The sequence below is a fragment of the Rhinopithecus roxellana genome, chromosome 7, assembly GCF_007565055.1.
Source record: "Rhinopithecus roxellana isolate Shanxi Qingling chromosome 7, ASM756505v1, whole genome shotgun sequence".
Lineage (NCBI taxonomy): Eukaryota > Metazoa > Chordata > Mammalia > Primates > Cercopithecidae > Rhinopithecus > Rhinopithecus roxellana.
In genome coordinates this window covers 25,570,338-25,582,955 of record NC_044555.1, presented here as the reverse complement: position 1 = coordinate 25,582,955, position 12,618 = coordinate 25,570,338, and the positions used below count along the sequence as shown (strand labels likewise).

The 12,618-nt window shown below is 42.0% G+C and overlaps 1 protein-coding gene across 1 annotated transcript in view; it reads right to left on the bottom strand.

Moving 5' to 3' along the window:
* The window catches only part of TAF1 (TATA-box binding protein associated factor 1), a 99,349-nt gene that overhangs the window by 13,597 nt on the left and 73,134 nt on the right, over positions 1 to 12,618 (bottom strand). The gene's annotated exons all lie outside the window — the stretch shown is intronic.

The following is a 12,618-nucleotide window of genomic DNA, read 5'->3' as shown; positions in this document are numbered from 1 at the left end:
TATCTTATGCCTAGACCCTGAAGACATTTGAGTTTTCAATCCCTGCCTTAAATGCTTAAAATGTTCTTTTAATATATTGATCATTCACTAATTTATTCATAAGAAATTTTCTTAATACTTCTTCTGTGCCAGGCATTGGAGATGATAGAAATGAGTGAGATATAGGTCATATCCTCAAGAAATTTATAGTCTAGTACAGTGAGATAGACTGTAAACAAATAGGGCAACACAATGCAATGGAAAAACAGTGGCACAAACAAGGAAGTGGCTGATTCTTGGAGGTAAGAGGGGAAGAGGAATTAAGAAAGCCTTCATAAGAGGTGATCCCTAAATTAAACCTACTGTTTTATCAGGATATAAAGGATAAAAAACATATCACAGGCCAGGCATGGTGGCTCAAGCCTGTAATCTCAGCACTTTGGGAGGCCGAGGTGGGGAGATTACTTGAGGCCAGGAGTTTGAGACCAGCCTGGCCAGCATGGCAAAACCCTGTCTCTACTAATAATACAAAAATTAGCTGGGCGTGGTGGTACATGCCTGTAATCCCAGCTACTTGGGTGACTGAGGCATGAGAATCACTTGAACCCGGGAGGCAGAGGTTGCAGTGAAGCAAGATCATGCCACTGCACTCCAGCCTGGACGACAGAGTGAAACAGCCTCAAAAAAAAAAAAAAAAAAAAAAAAAAATATATATATATATATATATATGTGTGTGTATATATATATGTGTGTGTGTATATATATGTGTATATATATATGTGTGTATATATATATGTGTGTGTGTATATATATATATGTGTATATATATATGTGTATACACACACACACACACACCCCCCACATGGACTTCAAATTATACCACAAAGCTATAGGAACCAAAACGGCATGGTACTGACATAAAACAGACACACAGACCAATGGCACAGAATAGAAAACACAGATACAAATCCAAACACAGCCAAATAATTTTCAACAAAGGCAACAAGAACACACATTTGGGGAAAGGGCAGTCTCTTTAATAAATGGTGCTGGGGCCGGGCGCGGTGGCTCACGCCTGTAATCCCAGCACTTTGGGAGGCCGAGGTGGGCGGATCTCAAGGTCAGGAGATCGAGACCACAGTGAAACCCTGTCTCTACTAAAAATACAAAAAATTAGCCGGGCGCGGTGGCGGGCGCCTGTAGTCCCAGCTACTTGGGAGGCTGAGGCAGGAGAATGGCGTGAACCCGGGAGGCGGAGCTTGCAGTGAGCCGAGATTGCGCCACTGCACTCCAGCCTGGGCAACAGAGCAAGACTCCGTCTCAAAAAAAAAAAAAAAAAAAAAGGCCGGGCGTGGTGGCTCAAGCCTGTAATCCCAGCACTTTGGGAGGCCGAGACGGGCGGATCACGAGGTCAGGAGATCAAGACCATCCTGGCTAACACGGTGAAACCCCGTCTCTACTAAAAATACAAAAAACTAGCCGGGCGAGGTGGCGGGCACCTGTAGTCCCAGCTGCTCCGGAGGCTGAGGCAGGAGAATGGCGTAAACCCGGGAGGCGGAGCTTGCAGTGGGCTGAGATCCGGCCACTGCACCCCAGCCTGGGCGACAGAGCGAGACTCCATCTCAAAAATAAATAAATAAATAAATAAATGGTGCTGGGAAAACTGGTTATCCACATGTAGAAGAATAAAACTAGATCTCCATCTTTCACCATATATAGAAATCAACTCAAAATGGATTAAAGACAAATGTTAAGACCTAAACTACAAAATTACTAGAAGAAACATTGGAGAAATGCTACAGGATACTAATCTGGGGCAAAATTTTTAAAGTAACAACAAAAGCCAAACAAATGGGATCATATGAAGCTAAAAAGCTTCTACACAGCAATGGAAACAATTAACAAAGTAAAGAGACAAACTACAGAATAGGAGAAAACATTCGCAAACTATCCATCAACCATCAACAAGAGATCAATTAACCAGAATATAAAAGGCACTAAAAAAATCTAATAGCAAAAAACCAATCTGACTAAGAAATAGGCAAGGCCGGGCGCGGTGGCTCAAGCCTGTAATCCCAGCACTTTGGGAGGCCGAGACGGGCGGATCACGAGGTCAGGAGATCGAGACCATCCTGGCTAACACGGTGAAACCCCGTCTCTACTAAAAAATACAAAAAAAAAAAAAAAAAAACTAGCCTGGCAAGGTGGCGGGCGCCTGTAGTCCTAGCTACTCGGAGGCTGAGGCAGGAGAATGGTGTAAACCCGGGAGGCGGAGCTTGCAGTGAGCTGAGATCCGGCCACTGCACCCCAGCCTGGGTGACAGAGTGAGACTCCGTCTCAAAAAAAACAAAAACAAAAACAAACAAAAAAAGAAATAGGCAAAAGACCTGGATATTTATCCAGAGACATACAAGGTAAGCAGGTATATAAAAAGGTGCTCAACATCAATAATCATTGGGGAAATGCAAATCAAAACCACCGTGAGATTTTTTTTTTTTTGTGACAGGGTCTCACTCTGTCACCAAGGCTGGAGTACAATGGCGCAGTCACGGCTCACTGCAACCTAGCTGGGACTACAGGCAGGTGCCACCACACCTGGCTAACTTTTGCATTTTTTGTGGAGATGGGTTTCGCCATGTTGCCCAGGCAGGTCTTGAACTCCTGGGCTCAAGCAATCTGCTCACCTCAGCCCCTCAAAGTGCTAGAATTACAGGTGTGAGCCACCACTCCTGGATAGAATGGCTTTAATCAAAAAGACAGAGAATAACAGATGCTGATGAAAATGTGGAGAAAGGGGAACGCTCGCACACTGTTGGTATACTAGTACACAGCCATTATGGAAAACAGTATGGAGGTTACTCGAAATACGAAAAATCGGATTATCACAGGATGATCCAGCAATACCACTGCTAGGTATATATCCAAAAGAAAGGAAATCAGCATAATGAAAAAATATCTGCACCCGCATGTTTACTGCAGCACTATTCACAAGAGCCAAATATGGAATCAACCTAGGTGTCCATCAACAAATACATGGATAAAGAACATGTGCTGGCCAGGCACGGTGGCTCACGCCTATAATCCCAGCACTATGGGAAGCCGAGGCAGGCGGGATCACCTGAGGGGCCAGGAGTTCGAGACCAGCTTGGCTAACACGGTGAAACCCTATCTCTACTAAAAATACAAAAAAAATTAGCCAGGCGTGGAGGCGAGCGCCTGTCATCCCAGCTACCCGGGAGGCTGAGGCAGAAGAATCGCTTGAACCCGGGAGGCAGAGGTTGCAGTGAGTTGAGACTGTGCCACTGCATTCCAGCCTGGACGACGAGAGGAAGACTCGATTTCAAAAAAAAAAAAAAAAAAGTGTTATATATACACGATGGAATATTATTCAGCCATAAGAGAGAATGAAATCCAACCAGTATGGTTGGAAACAGAGATCATCATGTTAAGCAAAATAAGCCACGCACAGTGAAACAAATATTACATGTTCTCATTCATATGTGAGAGCTAAAAACGTGGATGTCATGGAAGTAGAGAGTAGAATGGTGGTTACCAGAAGCTGGGAAGGGAAGAGATGTGGGAGATGAGATAGGAGGAATAAATTCTAGTATTCAATAGTACAGTAAGGAAATCATAGTTAACAATAATTTATATTTCAAAATAGCTAGAAGAATTGTATGTTTCTAATACAAAAAAAAAGATAAATGTTTGAGGTGTTGGATATCCCAATTACCCTGATTTGATCACTATACATCGTATACATGTATCAAAACATCACATGTACTCCATAAATATGTACAACTATCATCTGTCAATAAAAAACACAAAAAATAGATACCACATGTGTATGTGAAGCTTTGAAGCTTTCAGGTCATATCTACTATGACTATTATAAGCTATTACATGAATAAAAAAGTCTTGGCCAGGCGCTGCGGCTCACAACTGTAATCTCAGCACTCTGGGAGGCCGAGGTGGGAAGATCACTTGAGGTCAGGAGTTCGAGACCAGCCTGGGCAACTTGATGAAACGCCATCTCTACTAAAAATATAAAACTTAGCTGGGCATGGTGGCACATGCCTGTAGTCCCAGCTACTCGGGAGGATGAAGCATGAGAATCTCTTGAACCCGGGAGATGGAGGCTGCAGTGAGCCAAGATTGCACTACTGTACTCCAGCCTGGGCAAACAGAGCAAGACTCTGCCTCAAAAAAAAGTATCTTCCAGGTAAAACCTCTTACAAGTATAGGTCATTTATTCTTTAAAACATGAAAAATAAAGTTGTATTCTCACAGAAACTGCCTGTGCCAAACACAAACAAGGAAGAAAAGTCAATTGTCAAGATATTTAGAGCCGGGTGTGGTGGCTCATGCCTGTAATCCCAGCACTTTGGGAGGCTGGGCAGGATGATCACTTGAGCTCAGGAGTTCAAGACCAGCCTGGGCAATATGGCGAAACCCCGTCTATACAAATAACACAAAAATTAGCTGGGCATTGTGGTGTGCACCTGTAGTCCCAGCTACTCAGGAGGCTGAGGTGAGAGGATCAGTTGAGCTCAGGAGGTTGAGGCTGTAGTGAGCCATGATCGTGCCACTGCACTCCAGCCTGAGTGACAGAGCGAGACTCTGTCTCAAAAAAACAAAAAAAGAAAACAGAAATGTTGCTGGAGAAAATAGAAAGGCTGCATACAGGTTACAGGCCTCCTTCACCAAGCCTGTACAACGGTAGTTCCTTACAGTATAGGCTCTTCTACCTATAGGGACCTGCCTCATGGCTAAAACCCCAGCCTATAAATTAGGAATTCAACCTTTATTCTACTTTAGTTTCGAAACTTAAACATGAACCAACCTCTCAATCTCAATTCCCTCACTTTATAATACAAGGAAAAATTAGTTTTATACATTTGTGAAGTTTCTCTCTTACTTTAATCCATTTTGAAAATGGGACCTCTTCCCTACCCATTTTCTTTGCAACACATCACTCTAAGAAATATCCACTAATGGTTGGGCGCAGTGGCTCATGCCTGTAATCCCAGCACTTTGGGAGGCCTAGGTGGGCAGATCACCTGAGATCAGGAGTTTGAGCCTAGCCTGACCAACATGGAGAAACCCCATCTCTACTAAAAATACAAAATTAACCAGGCATGGTGGCGCATGCCTGTAATCCCAGCTACTCGGGAGGCTGAGGCAGGAGAATCACTTGAACCCAGGAGGCGGAGGTTGTGGTGAGCTGAGATCGCACCATTGCACTCCAGCCTGGGCAACAAGAGCTCTCAAAACAAAACAAAAAAATAAATAAAAATAAAAATACAAAATTAGCCGGGCGTGGTGGTACATGTCTGCAGTCCCAGCTACTCCGGAGGCTGAGGCAAGAAAATCACTTGAACCCGGGAGGCGGAGGTTGCAGTGAGCCGAGATCGCACCATTGTACTCCAGCCTGGGCAACAAGGGCGAAACTCCGTCTCAAAAAAAAAAAAAAAAAGAAAAGAAAAGAAAAGAAATATGCACTAATACCTCTAGAATATTTAAAAAAAACCCACACTTACTTGCACAGCTGATACACTTATGTGTTTGTGTCAGTTTCAGACAGTCCATGTTCTCAATAGTTACAAGAGCTTCAGCTATTAGACTCTATTACACTATTATATGCAAAGGAGCATTTAAGTCTTTCTAATGAAACATGGTGGTGGAACTGGTAAACCACTGTTAACATAGTGGATAAAAACATCCACTGTGATGTTTTCTTATCCCTACCTATACCAGGAGTTCTTATGAGAGAGCGAGCTACGAATCCTTAGAACTATAAACAAAATTCTGTATGTAATACACATCTTTGAGAGCAGAACAGCCTTAGTTTTTCATTGGATTTTCAAAGGGATCCATAACCATCTCCATAAATCTAAAAATACCGTTCTACATTTTGGAACAATCAGGAACTTACTAAAAGTAGGATGATAAGCTATAGGTTTTGTAGCTTAGGAAGAAATGAGGAATCCAAGTAAAGAGACAAAGACAACAGAGCCTCTACAGGAATAGTAAAGGTGCTAAAGCTACTGTGGGGGGGGCTGGGAAGAAGGTTAAACAGAACTGAACTCCAATTCCTAGTCCCTACAGGGTTACTACACAGAAAACTAGAATTAAGTTATAAAGAATTTCCAGAATGACAGCAAAATGAATGAAAGATGATCTGTGACTTGTCACTGTACTCAACAGAATAAGCTACCCACTCATGAAAAGGAATGTTTTTTCTGAGTATATTTTGTTTTTTCTCTCTTTCGTTAAATCAAGGCTGAAGCAACTCTACATGTCACGTTGGAGAAACGTTATTTATTTATACTTTGCCTCATACCAAATAAGGAGTGGTAGAGTCTACAGAATCACATACAATTCAAATTCTAATGTCCTTAAATAGAGATAATGCCAATGACAACTTTGGAAAGCTGATACTCCACCAAGAAAATTCCTTTTCTGGTTTCTAAGTTAATTTCCTTCTGTATGGTGATGTGAGAAGAAACCCAAGTCACAAGCTTCATGGTTCTAGTAAGAGGGGGAAAGCAAGCATTATTGCTATTTTTTTTTTTTCTTGACACAGTGTCTCGCTCTGTCACCCAGGCTGGAGTACAGTGGCGTGATCTCTGCTTGTTGCAACCTCCGTCTCCCGGGTTCAAGTATTTCTCCTGCCTCAGCCTCCCCAAGTAGCTGGGATTACAGGTGCGCACCACCACATCCATCGAATTTTTTTATTTTTTAACAGAGACAGAGTTTCACCATGTTGGCCAGGCTGGTCTCGAACTCCTGACCTCCAGTCATTTACCCGCCTCGGCCTCCCAAAGTGCTGGGATTACAGGCGTGAGCCACCATGCTCTGTCTATTGCTGCTAACTTTCTGAAAAGATTCAGAGAAAAACACCAGTCAAGTTAGTAAGCATCCCTGGGCCCCAAGGAGAAGAGGGGATTTGTGATCATTCCTAGGCTCACGTTTCCCTTGAGAACTCTTCCACAAATACTAAAAATAATCCCTCCCTAAGAAAATGAGTACTCTGTCAAAACAGCATAAATTATCATCTTGACAGTTGGATGGTGTGAGGATATGCATTTGTTCCAATGTGAACCATTAAAATTAAAAAATAAAAGTTCAGTAGAAGTACAAAGTTTTTTTTAAAAAATCAGTGCCAGATATAAAAAAGAATCTGCATGCTAAATTCCTAAAGAAATTAGAATTACTAAATGCAACTATGCATAGTCCAAATCCCAAAGAGATGAGCTCTGACTCTGCAATTCTTAGATATTTACCTTCAAACTAGATCCAAAACAAGTGAAAATTAAAGAGAAGTGAACCTAATCTTTCACAATATAGCTAGGCTCCTTACCTTATGTAGAATGAGGATCAAATGTAAATTAGGATGTTTAGTTTCCAAGATAAAGAGGTTCAGTCTCTCAACAATCTCACTCAGAATCTAGACTAGAAATTCAAGAAGGTAGAAACCATCCAGAAGGAACTGGGGTAATAAATCTCATGGCCAAGGGTCTATTTGATGAAAAGCCCAAAGACCCTGAAAATATGTTTTTCCCCCAAAATGAAACACCATTCCATTTAGCAACTTAAAAATATATAGATAAATAAACAGATAGCTTTGGCTAAAAACATATCCTCATATCTCTACAACTAGAAAAATGAACACCTCAAAACACCTTTTCCTATAGAGTAAAATTTATAATACTTCACACCAAATCTAATACTGGCTACTAATGGGATGGTAGGAAGGGAAGAACAAGATTTTTCCTTTTCACTTTATACAATTCTATGCTGTTTCATTTATTCAATGAACATGTATGCAATTTTTATAAAATTTTAAATTATATACTTTAATTTTACGAGAATAATTTTTAAAGTATTGATTATTCCCAGCGTTAAAGAGGTTGTAGGGAAACAGGTATTTTCCTTCACTGTTATTTTGACTATAAAGATACAGCCTTTTGGAACACAATTTCAAAATATCAAGATTTCCCACAGAAATTTTATACAAGCACACATCAATAAAATACAAAAATAGTGAACAACTAGGCCGGGCACAGTGGCTCACACCTGTAATCCCAGCACTTTGGGAGGCTGAGGCAGGTGGATCACCTGAGGTCAGGAGTTCGGGACCAGCCTGGGCAACATGGGAAAACCCCATCTCTACTAAAAATACAAAAATTAGCCAGACATGGTGGTGCACACCTGTAATCCCAGTTACTCGGGAGGCTGAGGCACAAGAATTGCTTCAATCCGGGAGGCAGAGGTTATAGTGAGCCGAGATCACGCCACTGCACTCCAACCTGGGTGACAGAGACTCAGTCTCAAAAAAAAAAAAAAAGTGAACAACAGTCTGCAAGCCAGCATTATGGAGATACTTTAAATGTCTATCAATATAAAATAAATTATGATACATCCATCCATGCTAAGAAATAAGTTTAAAAGAATGTAGAAATCTATACGTACTAACATGAAAACGGAATCAGTAAAGATGTCAATTCTCCTCAAATTGATCTATGGGTTTTAACACAACTCTTACCCAAATCCCAGTAAGATGCTTTTGTGGATATAGACAAGCCCCTTCTAAATTTAGTGAAATGGCAAAAGAACTAGAATATAAAACAGTTTTGAAAAAGAGAGGAATCACTCTACCTGATAATAAGACTTCTAGAAATAAACCAACACACTCAATTGATTTTTGATAAAGGTGTACATACAGGGCAACTCAATGGAGGAAGGACAGTTTTTTCAATAAATGATGAAAAATTGGACATCCATAGGCAAAAAAAAGTACTTCTACCTAAATTTCAAACTGTACACAAAAAGTAATTAAAAATGGATCACGGACTTAAGTGTAAAAGGCTACAACTGTAAAATTTTAGGAAAAAACATAAGAGAAAACCTTTGTGATCTGAGCTGGGCAAAGACTTTTTTTTTTTTTTTTTTTGAGACGAATCTCACTCTGTCGTCCAGGCTGGAGTGCAGTGGCGTGATGTCAACTAACTGCAACCTCCACCTCCCAGGTTCAACCAGTTCTCGTGCCTCAGCCTCCTGAGTAGCTAGGATTATAGGTGTGCACCACCACATACCACACCCAGCTAATTATTATTATTATTTTTTCTTTGTATTTTTAGTAGAGATGGGTTGCACCATGTTGACCAGGCTAATCTCAAACTCCTGACCTCAAGCAACCCACCGTCTCGGCCTCCCAATGTGCTTGGATTATAGGTGTGAGCCACTGCGCCTGGCCGACTTCTTAAGAGATACAAACACTGGGCTGGGCGCGGTGGCTCAAGCCTGTAATCCCAGCACATTGGGAGGCCGAGGCAGGAGGATCACGAGGTCAGGAGATCGAGACTATCCTGGCTACGGTGAAACCCCGTCTCTACTAAAAATACAAAAAAAAATTAGCCGGGCATGGTGGCGGACAACTGTAGTCCCAGCTACTCAGAAGGCTGAGGCAGGAGAATGGCATGAACCCAGGAGGCGGAGCTGGCAGTGAGCTGAAATGGCACCACTGCACTCCAGCCTGGGTGACAGAGCAGAGACTCCTTGTCTCAAAAAAAAAAAAAAGAGAGAGAGAGAGATACAAACACTGGCCACGCCTGCGGACTCACACCTGTAATCCCAGCACTTCACCTTGACCTCCTGGGTCAGCCCTGACCATAGCCTTGACCTCCTGGACTCAAGCAATCCTTTCATCTCAGCCTCCCGAGTAGCTGGGACTATGGGCATGCACCACCAAACATAAATTTTTAAAATTTTTTGTAGAGATGGGGTCTCACTATATTGTCTAGGCTGTTCTCGAACTCCTGGGTTCAGGTAGTCTTCCCACCTTGGCCTCCCAAAGCACTGGGATTACAGGTGTGAGTCACTGTGCCTAGCCTGAAAGATACTATTAAGGGACTGAAAAAGTAAGGCATAGACTGGGGAGAAAATCTCTGCAAATGGTATATGTAATAAATGTCTCATACTTAGAATATATAAAGAACCCTCAAAACTCATTAAGAAAACAGGCCGAGTGAGGTGACTCACGACCCTAGTCCTAACACTTTGGGAGGCTGAGGAAGGCCGATCACTTGAGGTCAGGAGTTCCAGACCATTCTGGCCAACATGGCAAAACCCCGTCTCTACTAAAACTAAAAAAATTAGCCAGGCATGGTAGCAGGTGCCTGTAATCTCGGTTACTCGGGAGGCTGAGGCAGGAAAATCACTCAAACCTGGGAGGCGAAGGTTGCAGTGAGCCGAGATTGCGCCACCGTACTCCAGCCTGGGTGACAGTGCGAGACTCCGTCTCAAAAAGAAAACACAGGCCGGGCACAGTGGGTCATGCCTGTAATCCCAACGCTTTGGGAGGCTGAGGCAGGCAGATCACTTGAGGTCAGGCATTCAAAACCAGCCTGGCCAACACAGTGAAATTACGTCTCTACTAAAAATACAAAAAAATGAGCCGGGCATTGGGGCGGACGCCTGTAATCCCAGATTCTCAGGAGGCCAAGGCAGGAAAATCGCTTGAATCTGGGAGGCAGACACTGCAGTGAGCCAAGATTGCGCCACTGCACTCCAGCCTGGGTGACAGTGTGAGATTCTGTCTCAAAAAAAGAAAAAAAAAAAAAAAAAAAGAAAACACAATTAAAACTGGGCCAAAGTCAGGGCAATCAGGCAAGAGAAAGAAATAAAGGGTATTCAATTAGGAAAAGAGAAAGTCAAATTGTCCCTGTTTGCAGATGACATGATTGTATATTTAGAAAACCCCATCGTCTCAGCCCAAAATCTCCTTAAGCTGATAAGCAACTTCAGCAAAGTCTCAGGATACAAAATCAATGTGCAAAAATCACAAGCATTCTTATACACCAATAACAGACCAACAGAGAGCCAAATCATGAGTGAACTCCCATTCACAACTGCCACAAAGAGAATAAAACACCTAGGAATCCAACTTACAAGGGATATGAAGGACTTCATCAAGGAGAACTACAAACCACTGCTCAACGAAATAAAAGAGGACACAAACAAAAGGAAGAACATTCCATGCTCATGGATAGGAAGAATCAATATCATGAAAATGGCCATACTGCCCAAGGTAATTTACAGATTCAATGCCATCCCCATCAAGCTACTAAAGACTTTCTTCACGGAACTGGAAAAAACTACTTTAAAGTTCATATGGAACCAAAAAAGAGTCCACATTGCCAAGACAATCCTAAGCCAAAAGAACAAAGCTGGAGGCATCATGCTACCTGACTTCAAACTATACTACAAGGCTACAGTAATCAAAACAGCATGGTACTGGTACCAAAACAGAGATATAGACCGATGGAATAGAACAGAAGCCTCAGAAATAACTCCACACATCTACAACCATCTGATCTTTGACAAACCTGACAAAAACAAGAAATGGGGAAAGGATTCCCTATTTAATAAATGGTGCTGGGAAAACTGGCTAGCCATATGTAGAAAGCTGAAACTGGATCCCTTCTTTACACCTTATACAAAAATTAATTCAAGACGGATTAAAGACTTAAATGTTAGACCTAAAACCATAAAAACCCTAGAAGAAAACCTAGGCAATACAATTCAGGACATAAGCATGGGCAAGGACTGCATGACTAAAACACCAAAAGCAATGGCAACAAAAGACAAAACTGACAAATGGGATCTAATTAAACTAAAGAGCTTCTGCACAGCGAAAGAAACTACCATCAGAGTGAACAGGCAACCTACAGAATGGGAGAAAATTTTAACAATCTACCCATCTGACAAAGGGCTAATATCCAGAATCTACAAAGAACTTAAATTTACAAGAAAAAAATCAAATAATCCCATCAAAAAGTGGGCAAAGGATATAAACAGACACTCCTCAAAAGAAGACATTTATGCAGCCAACAGACACATGAAAAAAATGCTCATCATCACTGGCCATCAGAGAAATGCAAATCAAAACCACAATGAGATACCATCTCACACCAGTCAGAATGGCGATCATTAAAAAGTCAGGAAACAACAGATGCTGGAGAGGATGTGGAGAAATAGGAACACTTTTACACTGTTGGTGGGACTGTAAGCCAGCTCAACCGCTATGGAAGACAGTGTGGCGATTCCTCAAGGATCTAGAACTAGAAATACCATCTGACCCAGCCATCCCATTACTGGGTATATACTCAAAGGATTATAGATCATGCTACTATAAAGACACATGCACACATATGTTTATTGCGGCACTATTCACAATAGCAGACTTGGAACCAGCTCAAATGTCCATCAATGATAGACTTGATTAAGAAAATGTGGCACATATACACCATGGAATCCTATGCAGACATAAAAAAGGATGAGTTCATGTCCCTTGCAGGGACATGGATGAAGCTGGAAACCATCATTCTGAGCAAACTATCACAAGGACAGAAAACCAAACACCACATGTTCTCACTCATAGGTGGGAACTGATCAATAAGAACACTTGGACACAGGGTGGAGAACATCACATACCAGGGCCTGTCGTGGGGTGGGGGCTTGGGGGAGGGATAGCATTAGGAGAAATACCTAATGTAAATGACGAGTTAATGGGTGCAGCAAACCAACATGGCACATGTATACATATGTAACAAACCTGCACGTTGTGCACATGTA